Raw genomic sequence first — 12581 nt, forward strand, 5'->3', positions numbered from 1 at the left:
GACTGTTAGCAGAGTATGGAATCGTTGGGTTCAGGACGGTAATACGGAACGCCATGCTGGATCCCAACGGCCTGGTATCACTAGCAGTGGAGATGACAGACATCTTATCCGCATGGCTGTAACGGATCGTCAACCTTGTGTGAATGCTCTGAAAAGCTAATCATTTGCATATCACAGCATCTTCTTCTGTCGTTTAAATTTCGCGTCTGTAGCACGCAACTTCATGGTGTAGCAATTTTAATGGTCGGTAATATAATATCAAATATCGGCCTTAATTTGAGGAAGAAATTTCGGAAAATTTATGTCTGGAGTACAGCAATGTATGGTAGTGAAACATGAACTGTGGGAAAACCGAAACAGAATAGAATCTAATTATTTGAGATGTGGTGATACAAACAAATGTTATAAATTAGGTGGACTGCTAAAGTAATGAATGAGAAGGTTCATCGCAGAATCGGGGAGGAAAGGAGTATGAGGAAAGTACTGACAAGGAGAAGGGACAGTATGTTAGGACATTTGTTAAGACAAGAGGGAATGACTTCCATGGTACTAGAGGGTGCTGTAGAGGGTAAAAACTGTAGAGGAAGACAGAGATTGGAATACATCCAGCAAATAATTGAGGACGAAAGTTGCAAGTTCTACTCTGAGATGAAGAGGTTAGCACAGGAGAGGAATTCGTGGTGTGCCGTTAGAGGAGAATGTTCCGATACAAATTACTATCAGTTTCGCTTTCGCGTATTACATGAGGCTTACCCATTATTCTGAATGGTCCTTGATAAAAATGCATAAAATTCTTTGTTGCTGTTGAAATTTTCTTGGATTTTTGTTTTGTTTTTGCTAATACTAGTTCACCAATGTTGAAACTAGTTGGGGCAGATGCCATCTTTCAGTAACTTTCTACAAGTATCTCTTAGTCCCCATTATTCTAATAGGCAGTTCCCATGCTTCATTACTTCTACGCACATAATTTCCAATGAAAGGCTCTGTGGTCACTCAAGAATCTACTAAAGTTAGCATTAAGTTGCGCTGTTCGCATCAACCATTCCTTGATATTTAGTTAATAGGTCTGTGCCACCAATCAGCATTTGGACAACTTGAACGCAACTAAACACGAATGATCTTTTACTATGTTGCCTATACCAGTTGATTTCAAAGCTTCGTGCTGCACTGTTCTAGAATCTTGTCCAGTATCACCTATTGTTCTTAAACCACTTATTTTAATGAGAATTAACTCTTTTTTATTTGGAATAGTATCAAAGAATGCTTTGGACAAAGCGCTTGCTTCGCTGCCTCTATCAGTAAGAAAACGCACTGTTACTCCTCAGATGTTAGTTTTTATAATAGGGTGAGTTATTGTAGTTTTTACAGGTTTCACATCGAAGTCTTCTAATAAATCTTTTTTAATCTGTCTCTAGCTAAAGTAATTTTATTTAGTTGCAAGTTCATTTATATTTAGATTCAAGGGGACATCAACCTCTACATCTGCAGCTGGCTTTTCCAATGTGTCGACAAATTTTAAATCAAAGCACTTGAAGACTTCTTCGTCTTTCGTTTGCTGTACGTCACCTAAACTATTCTCTTGCTTTGAGCAACTGCATTCCTGCGCAACATTGCTGTCTATGATAGTGTGATCTGTTTTTACAGTTTGTGGTAAGTCAAAACACCTAATAAGTTTTATGACATCCCTATTATTCCTACCCGCTTCATCTAAAATCTCCTTCTCCTGAAAACCTTAAAAAAACTAACTGCACTTCCTCCACCGAAACTTCAGCCTTCAGATTGCCATCATTGGTGTAGATGTAAGCCTTTACTTATCTTTTTCCTCATCTGATTCAAACCATTTAACTGGTACATCTCTACTATCTGTAGTATTTTTTTTCCTTCTTGCTCCTTTTTTCCAGTGAATCAAAAATGCTGTCAACGGCATAATGAGAGTGGTATTTTTCTATTTCATCATCCCTGTTATCGGTCTGGTGCGCTGAGTGACTGTGATTTGTATCGTTGTTGCTGGTAGTGTTGACTGTTTCCGCCTGTTGAGCACCGTTTCCCTCATAGACGGGAGTTAGTTTCCCACCGTAGCCTTTTGAGTTCAGTCGATTCAGAATCAAATCACGTAGTATCTGCTCTCGGTCTTGTCTCAATAGTACATTATATTTCTGCCTTCTTCATAACAATTATTATGAAAGCACGGTGGCTGTCTATCTCCTCTTGCTCTACCATGGCTTTGAGCATGACAATTAGGTCGTGTATTCTGAACTTCCATACCTCTAACGTTCACATTCTCACTCTCATTATTTCGCTTGTTTATACGACAGTTAGAGGAGCCATTATTATTCTGAACCAGCACCTCCAGCAGCTATTCTTTCCACTCGCTCCAGATATTCGATGAACGCACTCACGTTCTGTCTATTACCAAGGCAGCTTATCCTCTAGTTCTATGATCATCATTTCTGGTTCAATCTTTTCTGTCAGAAATTATAGCTAATCCACAACCAGGAGTAATCCTTTTACAGCTTGAAAGTTCTCTCTAAACACCGTTTTGTTTGTTGCGTGAACAGTACTCACTAATAAACGCATTTTTAATTTCAGAAAGAGTTTTGCGTCTAATTACTAAGTCAGCTGACTATCGCAAAGCACCTCCTGACAAATAACGTTTTATGACAGACATTTTCTCACGTTGGTAAAACATCCTCAAAATCATTCCAGAACTGTCAACCAAAACGTACAAATTGACAACATCCGATAAAAGCTGTGCCAGCTGAAGCGCCGTGCTGTACAGTAGTATTACAAAAGCTACCATAAGTTACTACATTTTCTATGTCAGCAACACTAGTATTTAGTTCGTCTACTAGCAGTTCTACTGCCTGGACTTTTTATCAAAATCCTCACATAATATTACACAGTCATATCCTCTTGAGAAGCATTTACGCGATTAGTTACTGCCTCAAACCGATTACAGCAATGTTTGGATTCATTGCCTATTCTTTTTCTGAGAACCTCCCTTCCACGAGAATATCTGCGTCCTTCAAATCTTTACGAACTTCACCAATTTCGGTTTTGAAAATACTATGCACTGTAGATAGTTGTTGCCCTGTTTTGACTTGCAGTTCTTGGTGGGTAGAATAAATTTTATAGATCAAGTTGTTGAGTTTTGAGTTAATTTAATTCCTTAATTCTTTATTACTAGATGAATCTTACCATTTAACTACCTACTACTATATACCATCTTATAGTTGAGTAACTGCTTCCAGTTTGGTGCCTCTACATTGCCACTTGGCATTTCAACCGTTTTTAAAGGAGTTTCAGGCATTACATGACTTGGCTAAATTTCAGAAATATTGAACTCAGTTTCATCATATGGTAACATCATTAATTCCACTTTTCCTTTTTCGATTTCAACCTCAATTACATCATCATTAGAAATTGGTCCTAACTTCGTAATAATATTGAAATATACCTCCGATTCTACTTTTGATAAACCACCTACGGATTTTGGATGTATTACTTATACAGAAACAACCTCCTTAATTTCATTTTCTAATTCTGAGGATTCATCGATAGATACTGGTTCCACCTCACATTTTTCATCATACTTTCCGGTAGATTACATTTTAATAGCCTCTTAGAAGCAATTAACAAGTACTTTAAATACTATTGACTTAATTACTTGTCCTGGACGAGCGATGCCGGTGCCGTGTACCAGAAGATGCGATGCAACACGCTGCGACGTAACGCAGGTAGCGACAGAAGTTATGGTGGTGGGTGTAGCCTACTGCAGTAGCTCGAAGGGGACAAAGGCACCGCTGAGCGCGCGCAACAGCTTACAGGAAATTTGCAGATCCACGCAGCTCCGAGACGATGTGCCGTCTTTGTCTAACCTGAGCGCCCGCAATAGCTGTAACGCAGTGTCGTCTTCTTATCTCCTTACGTTACGTTCACGGCTACTGTGGCTAACATTCACGGGTTAGCTTCCACACTGTTCTCCTGCTGCTATAGGCTTATCTTACTTCCTTTGCCTGTTAGTTCCTACCGAGTTCTCCGTTTCGTACCGATCACTTTCACAGTTCAGTTTCTCAATGGATGCACCATAAATGGGGCGGCGAGTAATATTCAAATGGTCTTTACTTCGTTTTGTCATTATGGAAGGACCCTTAAACTGCCTCTGCGTGCTTTCCATCTAACTCGTCGTCAATAAGAGGCTGAAAACTATTTTTGCGGTCAGCCAAAAGACGATGGAGAAAACACTGACCATAATTTCCAGTCTGCAAGTCCACGTTACTCTTTGTGCTCACTGAAAGAAGATGTTCCCACGTGCGGTTTAGCCAGCGGGATGACGAACTGTGGCTATAAACAAAAGTTTTACTTTCCAACTGATCGATATACTCTGTAAAAGTTCACATGCACAGAATATAAGTCTTAGTGCTGTAACTACCATTCTTATCGGAAACAACACTACTTACAGTTCAGTGATGACCTCTATGGGAAGTTCCAAGTAAAATGGTCTATCGATCTGATTTCTAATCTCTAAAAGTTAATTGCTCGCCTTAAGAGTCGAAAATAATCTCGCCACTTGCCACGCGATTTTGTCAATGTTGCGGGCGGCACATAAACAGTTACTTACGTGAAATCCAAGCAGTCCAGGGCGGTGTACAGTCCTCGCATGCTTACTTGCTATTTTTACTGAAAGCGCATTCAAGTCCGCCCAGCTCTGGCGTCATCCGAGACACAACGCGCGTGGGCATTTGACCGACGCGGAGAGTTTGATATCTCGGTGCGACATGTGTCCTACTACTAGGTCTTTCGGTGTATTTATGCAGGGGCGCAGTGATCCACCAAACAGATCATCTGTCACCAACCGCCATAGGCGCAGGTATTGGTATGTAAATGGCACCCTTTCTCGGATACGTATTAATTGCTAGCTCTGTCGCTTAACAATTTACGATCTGTTAATTTTTATATAAATAGAGTTAAGCTTGTTTGAGTTATTGAAAAAGCTTTAGTTATACTGCATTGAAACTTGGCAGGCTAGAATTTTTAGAACATAACTGACAGTAGAGCATGGCCTCTGAATTGCCTCTTTAAAGATTTCTTGTAACCTTTTTTTATTTACAATAGAGACTTGAAACTTGGTACGGCAATATTATTTCATGAAAGTAATTGAGTGCTATAAATAGAACAGCCTTTTAAAAATGCAAATGATACTTAATCTACCATGGGTAATTACGTTTTCGTCCAAAATTTGGTTTTTAGTAAATAACTTGAAAACTGATAAAGGTAGCTTAGTGGTGACGTATATTTAAGGTTTTATATGCAACTGAGGCGACATACGTATTTTCAGCTTTCTGAGTCTGTTATTTAGCGGCTACAGTTTTTCGTAAAAAGGCCGATTTTAACTACATTATAGCTCTGATCAAGTTGAGACCTGTAACTTTTAATTGTGACATACATTTACGTTTTCTGATCAGTTCTTAACTTTCTTGTTTTATTATATAGTGTCCCTTTTTTCCTCGGATCGTTTAGTTTGACTAACACATTCATTTAAACATTCTGACACTTTAGAGTGTTAACATTAACATACTTAAGCATACACTGCCGAAGTTTGGAAAAGTTATTTTAACTTTTAATTTCACTCTTGAATCTTGGTGCAAACCTTTGTATTTTAAGTACAGGTGTGTTATGACAACGTGGCGCAGGTATTAGTGAACTGAGCTAAGCGCTGGCACACTCGCCGGCTTCTGTTCCTCTTACAGTGATACAGCGTTTGTTTCGCCTCAAGTTATGGTCCCGATAATGGTGGCATGTAAACGGAAAGCGGAACCTGAAATGTCGCATTGCGTACCGTTCATTAGCAGTCCCCACCTTTTAGCCATATGCGTTCAGCGCTGCCGAAATGTACTTTGTCTTAGTAGGTGGCAATAGCTGCAATCGGTTTTGGTACTGAGTGCAGCCAGTGTGTCCCTATCTTACGGAAAAAATCGGTTTCACTTGTAAAAATCTCCCTGTGAGATTTAATTACTGGGTTCTCGAAGAGAAACATAGTATATTCGCGTTACTCATGTACGGTGCGTAGTCGCTTTGCGGGGCGAATAGTGAATTGTCCAGCTCAGGAGTGCAGTAACTCCATAGTGGAGAGTAGTACCTTCTCAAATCTCTCATCATCTTAAGTGACTGAACTGACCTAGAAAATGTCCGTTATAAGGAATCTCCAACCTTGAAGTTACACCCCAAAGAGTGTCACACATATAGTCAGTCTTTCACAACCAACTTACAAAATACCTTCTTATCTACTTCTGTACTAACATTTAAAACACAGTAATTGATCTCAATCAGACACGCTACTGTTGCATTGATAGTACTCTATCCTACTACCTACAAGCAAATATTTCCTGTGAACCTTTCACACAGAAATAACACATCGTAAGTATAACCGTAGCACGTAATTGCTAATTACTTACAGACATTCAATTCGTGAAACCACCTTATGATCTTAAGATGGATGCATGTTGGAACAATCTCAGCTACACTCTGTGTCATTGGCTTATTTATATCTTTCTGGATTCTGCTTCCTTTACCCAGTCCTCTTCGTCCTTTGGAAGGAGCTGCCGATTGAGGCAGTGTTTCTGGATCACCATAAAAGTGGTCGATTTTGCTCATATGGACAGCAGTGATCTGGATAGGGAGTTTATCATTAACGGCGGATGTCGTTTAGACTACCCGATAGGATCTTTGGTACCGCGGAATCAACTTCTTAATTTTCCCTTCTGGAACCTGAGAGTTAAGTAGCACAATTTACTGCTTGATATGATGTTTGGGTAATTTTGTTTGTTTATTATGAGCGTTTTCCTGTGTTCCTAGTCTTCGAGTTCACTTTTTCAGCGTCATGTCATATCTCTTCTAGCCGTTTACTAATGTCCTGAAGAGACGATACATCCTCCCCTGGAGTACGTTGACATAATTCTAAGGGGGAAGGCATTTATCTTTCAAATCTACCTCGAAGGGTGAAAGACCCGCGTCTTCATGGAGTTTTGAATTATACAACCTCACGATATGTTGTCATAGCGTGTCCCGGTTGTTTCGGCTACTATTCACATAATGACTTAGTATTTTGCACAATGTCCTATGCTCTCTCTCTGTTGTTGACCGTTCTCTCGCGAGTGAAGGGTGCTTGTTCGCAACTTCTTAACGCGCAGTAGTCACATAGCTGTTTGAACAGTTCATGTTTCAAGTTCTTGACTTGGTCTGTTGTTATTGCTTCTGATGTGATGAATTTAAGTAGGAAACAGTTACCGAAAGTGTGATGCACTGTGTCTGCCTGTGGGTTTGGTGTGGAGATCATGGTCAAGTAAAACGGAAAGTGATCACTTATGTTTAGTACATATTAGTTTCCTGCTGGTGTTGAGCGAAAGGGCCAAGGAAGTCGAGGTCAGCTAATTAGGAACGTTTCTCTGGATCAGGATGTCTTGGCAATGATATTTGTTGGCGACTCAGTTCGGCTCTTTGAACGCAAGGGATTCAGTTTTTTACGAAGTGCTCAAAGTAGCGTTTCCTCTGTGGCAGCCAGTAATTTTCCGAAACCCGGCGGTCCGTGGTTCGTCGTCTGCTGCGCCCAGCTAAGATGAAATAATGGGCTCGCTTCAACACTTCGTTCCGTAAACAGGTTGGTACTGCACTGTGTTCGCTTGTAAAGCACTCCGTCATCAGAGCTGAACTTCACGTTTTCTATTCATCGCTGACAACCGGATTGGCGCCCGGAGCTCTGCGCCTCTCTCCAGGTTAATTCTTATGGATTCTATGAGATGTACTTTGCGTGTTAATCCGTCAGCGTTCCCCAGGTTATACAATAACACAGAATTCAATGTGCCAAGCGTTAGGGCAAAGAGGGTTAGCCTACTAGTTGGATACTTTAATCGTAGAAGACATTTTAGAGCGGCGTGATCTGTTGTGTCCTGAGAACACCTGCCATGCAGATAGCAACATAAATATGTGACAGCAAAAATTACTGCCACCATGTCCTTTCCCGTAGTTGAATAGCTTATTCCGTTGCCTGGAAGTATACGTTATGTGGTGTTTCTTCCCATCCACTTGTGAACTCAGAAAACAGCTGAGACCATGTCTATTCTAGTCACAGTACAAGATGAACTGTTTTCGATAGTCTGGAAGAATGAAAACTGAAATTTGTAGTTAGCAGTTCTTTTAATCACTGAAATGCTTCTTCACAATACGGAGTCCAGTTAAATTGTACACCTTTCTTTTTAACAAACGTGCAAGGGGTCTTTCTACCTCTGGAAATCTTGGAATATATTTTCTACAGAAATTCACAATCCCAATATATGATTGTACTTCTTTTATTGCTTGCATAAGCGGAGGGTCTGTGCGTATCCCACCCTGTCCAAATGTGACCTAGATAGTGAAGCTCCTGCATTACAATGTGAGACTTTTCTGAGCTGAGGGTCATCCGTGCTTCACGCGACCATTCAAAATACTTTCAGCAGACGCACCATATGCCCCTGGATGTCCCTAGAGTGCACTTTTATCTCATCTAGATGTACTAGACATTGCTTTGGTTTCAGACCTCTTAGACCCAAGTCTTATTACCGGTAGAAAGTCAGTGGCACTTTTTTCAGAGCGAAAGGGAACCGACGACACTGGAAGTGTCCAGATGGGACTAAAAATGCTGTTTAAGGCCGATCCTCTGGTGCCACTTCTAATTCGTGTCAGCCCTGAGTAAATATAAGGTAGCCAGTAACGGCATTGCCCCAGACTGTTTTATGTCTCTGTCATATTAGGCACGGGGTAAGCATCGGAGGCCGTTGGATGATTTACAAATTTACAATTGCAGCATAACCTATAAGCGTTTTTCCATCTGAGTACTTCTGAGGCACAGTTACTTCAAGGGCTGACCAGGGCACTCAGGCAGCGGTTGTTGGCTTTGCGGCCCGGTAGAGACGGTGTCATAGATGCGACGACGACCGACACATGCTATGCTTCATCGGATGGTCCAGCTGGATGACTCGCTGATGGGCTGATTCTGCTGGTTTAAATCTGAGAGCTACGAAAGTCGCCCAGTATCGACGTCGCGTTGAAACACCTGGAGCTGGGTCGATGGCCTGGTGTGGCATAATAGATAGACCGGCCGCTCATGCGACGAGAGAACACGCAACGTCCCTCACGTGGAAGCGCCAGTGTTTGCTGACACTGCGGACCTGGCAGCGCGCTGGCCGATGTTTGAGGCGTTGCACTGGGGCATTCAACTGGCTCTGACTAAAAGGCTAACGAGGAAGTACGTTTGATGAACACGAGCAGAGTGTGACTGTTTAGGCTCATGGAGCCAGTTCGAGAATGCTATTCCACACAAGCGACTTTTTTTTTCACCTACACTCTCTTCCATTTTTCAGACATTAGTTACCTGTCTTCCCTACAGGCGCTTGGTGAGTCGTTTAAAAAGAAATTTAAACCTAGGGATGATGGAAATTGTTTGTTTTTTCTTTAAAAATAAGTTCTACATTGACAGTCCTCTGTAGCAGTGACAGATTTCTTAATCTCATTGCTATACTAAAAATTGAAAGAAAAAACTCTTTCCATTACCGATAATTAGTAAGATTTTTCAAAGCTGTTAGTGAGAGCACAAAGAACTACTTCTATTCTCTTGTTGTAGCTTCAATAAAAGTGCACCGTCCGTTAGACTGAAAAGAACTAAAATATAAAATTTCTTTAAGTTTTAGTTTGAAACTGAAATCAGTTATTGCATAATTTACAATTTATATCAATTTCCACCGGAAAATGTTGGACTTAGACACAAAAAATTATACATACTTTTATACTGACACTTCAACAACGAAAAAAAAATTCAGCAATACGTAGGTAAAGTTCTAGAAATTTACTGTGAAGGTAGTTGAAAATTATTAAAGGTGGTCAAAATTTTTATGTAAGCATCTCAGAGGGAAACACACATCTCTGTGTAATACGAATAAGAGTATCCTATTAATAAAGACATACGAGGGCGACATGAGTTATATAAAATGTAACACATTTGCCCTCTATACTTGGATTGTGTCGCTGCTGTTTGTTTCACTTGGGTGTTAAACTGGCGCAACTATTAGTGTTCCACTAACATGTTGATATAAATGGTACATGACTGAATGACTATTCTTGCTGTATAAATGTCGCTAATTTGGTTCCGTGATATAATAAGTGCAAGTGTTTAATTATACTTACCTGATACTAACAACGACTTCGCTCGCACAATTGCTGTCAGTTCTGAGTGATCTGTTACGTGCATAGCTTAGAAGAAGTCGAGTGCATAATACATGGTGCATGAAAACTAGAGTAAGACAAAAACGATACTGGTAAGGCTTGTAGTTTGTGACTATAGTGAATAATATATTTTGGAAAACTGATCTGTTTGTGCACGTTTAGCGTAAATATCGTTATGATGCTGTGGCAACCTATCTGGATGATTCTTTCCATCAGCAGCATTTAAGTTATTCGCAGTCGTACAATTATCTACGAAAATTTCTCTTATGAAATAGTAGAACAGAAAAATACGCGAAATATTCTACACCACGAAACATCTGTGTTAGATACCAAACAGCTTCCGTAACAATGTTTGTTTTTGTGGTGTCACCGCCAGACACCACACTTGCTAGGTGGTAGCCTTTAAATCGGCCGCGGTCCGTTAGTACGAGGTGTGGCTAGAAAAAAACCGGACTAGTACTGGTGAAACAATAAAACGAATGCAATAAGGCTGAAAGTCGCGTGGCCTGTCACGTGACTCTCGCTCCGCCTACTGCTCGAGTTTCATCTGCCCCCTGCACTCAGTCTGCCCGTGGCGTCTGTTTTAAGTAGTTGACGTTTTGTCTGTGCGTCGGAAAATGTTGAGTGTACAGAAAGAACAGCGTGTTAACATCAAATTTTGTTTCAAACTAGGAAAATCTGCAAGTGAAACGTTGTAATGTTACAACAAGTGTACGGCGATGATTGTTTATCGCGAACACAAGTGTTTGAGTGGTTTAAACGATTTAAAGATGGCCGCGAAGACACCAGTGATGACACTCGCACTGGCAGACCATTGTCAGCAAAAACTGATGCAAACATTGAAAAAATCGGTAAACTTGTTCGACAAGATCGCCGTTTAACAATCAGAGCAGTGTCTGAGTTAACAGGAGTTGACAAGGAAAGTGTTAGGCAGATTCTTCATGAAAGTTTCAACATGAACAAAGTGTGTTCAAAAATGGTTCCAAAGTGTCTCACAATTGAACAGAAGGAACGCCGAAGAATGATTTGTTCTGACATCCTGGAAAACATTGAAAGTGATCCCACCTTCTTACAAAATGTTATTACTTGCGATGAATCGTGGTTTTTTACTTACGATCCCGAAACTAAACGCCAATCGATGCATTGGAAAACTCCTGGTTCTCCACGACAAAAAAAAAGCACGAATGTCAAAATCGAAATTCAAGGCAATGATGATTGTTTTTTTTTTTTGACATCAAAGGGATTGTGCACATTGATTGGGTACCAGAGGGACAAACAGTGAATCAGCATTACTACATTAGCGTCCTGGCTACCCTACGTGAGCGAGTATGGAGAAAACGGAACGATTTGTGGAGAAAAAAGTCATGGATCCTTCACCAAGACAATGCCCCAGCTCACAGTGCGTTGTCAGTGAAGACGTTGTTGGCAAAACACAACATTCCCATCTTAGATCATCCACCCTACTCACCTGATTTGGCCCCCTGTGACTTTTTTCTTTTCCCTTAAGTCAAGTCAGCTTTGAAAGGAACTAGATTTGAGACTGTTGAAGCAGTAAAAGAAAAAGCGACGGAAGTAATGTAGGGACTTACCGAAAATGATCTGCAGCATTGTTATGAACAGTGGAAAATTCGTATGGAGCGGTGTAGAGACCGAGGAGGAGAGTACATTGAAGGAGATAACATGAAATTGTAAATAATTGTAAATAAACGATTTTTCCAGCATCAGTCCGGTTTTTTTCTAGCCGCACCTCGTATACGTCAGACCCGCATGTAGCCACTATCAGTGATTGCAGACCGAGCGCCACCACACGGCAGGTCTAGTCTAGAGAGACTCCCTAGCACTCGCCCCAGTTGTACAGCCGACTTTGCTAGCGATGGTTCACTGCCCACATATGCTCTCATTTGCAGAGACGACAGTTTAGCATAGCCTTCAGCTACCTCATTTGCTACGACGTAGCAAGGCGCCATATTCAGTTACTATTGATATTGATATTGTGAATCATGTACCGTCAAGAGCGACGTTCATCATTAATGGATTAAAGTTAAGTATCAAACTAATTACGTCCGCTTTCTAAATTCTCATTCCTTGTCATGATCCAGACCAGACGTCAGTATAGTCCTTCCCTCCTCACGCCAGCCTGCGTGAGCAAAAACGCGTGCATTTCGGCCTCCTCTAGTAACGTGGTGTTGGCTCTTCAGCTAACCCAACAGTTTTAACCGTCTCTTGAGGCATCGCTAATCTCTGTTCGTCTTAAAAGATTTAAAGAAACTATCAACATTAATTTGACTGGAAAATCTGTTTAAATTTTCGTTTTAGGAAACGTCAAA

Source organism: Schistocerca piceifrons, chromosome 4, assembly GCF_021461385.2.
Source record: "Schistocerca piceifrons isolate TAMUIC-IGC-003096 chromosome 4, iqSchPice1.1, whole genome shotgun sequence".
In the NCBI taxonomy this organism is placed as follows: domain Eukaryota; kingdom Metazoa; phylum Arthropoda; class Insecta; order Orthoptera; family Acrididae; genus Schistocerca; species Schistocerca piceifrons.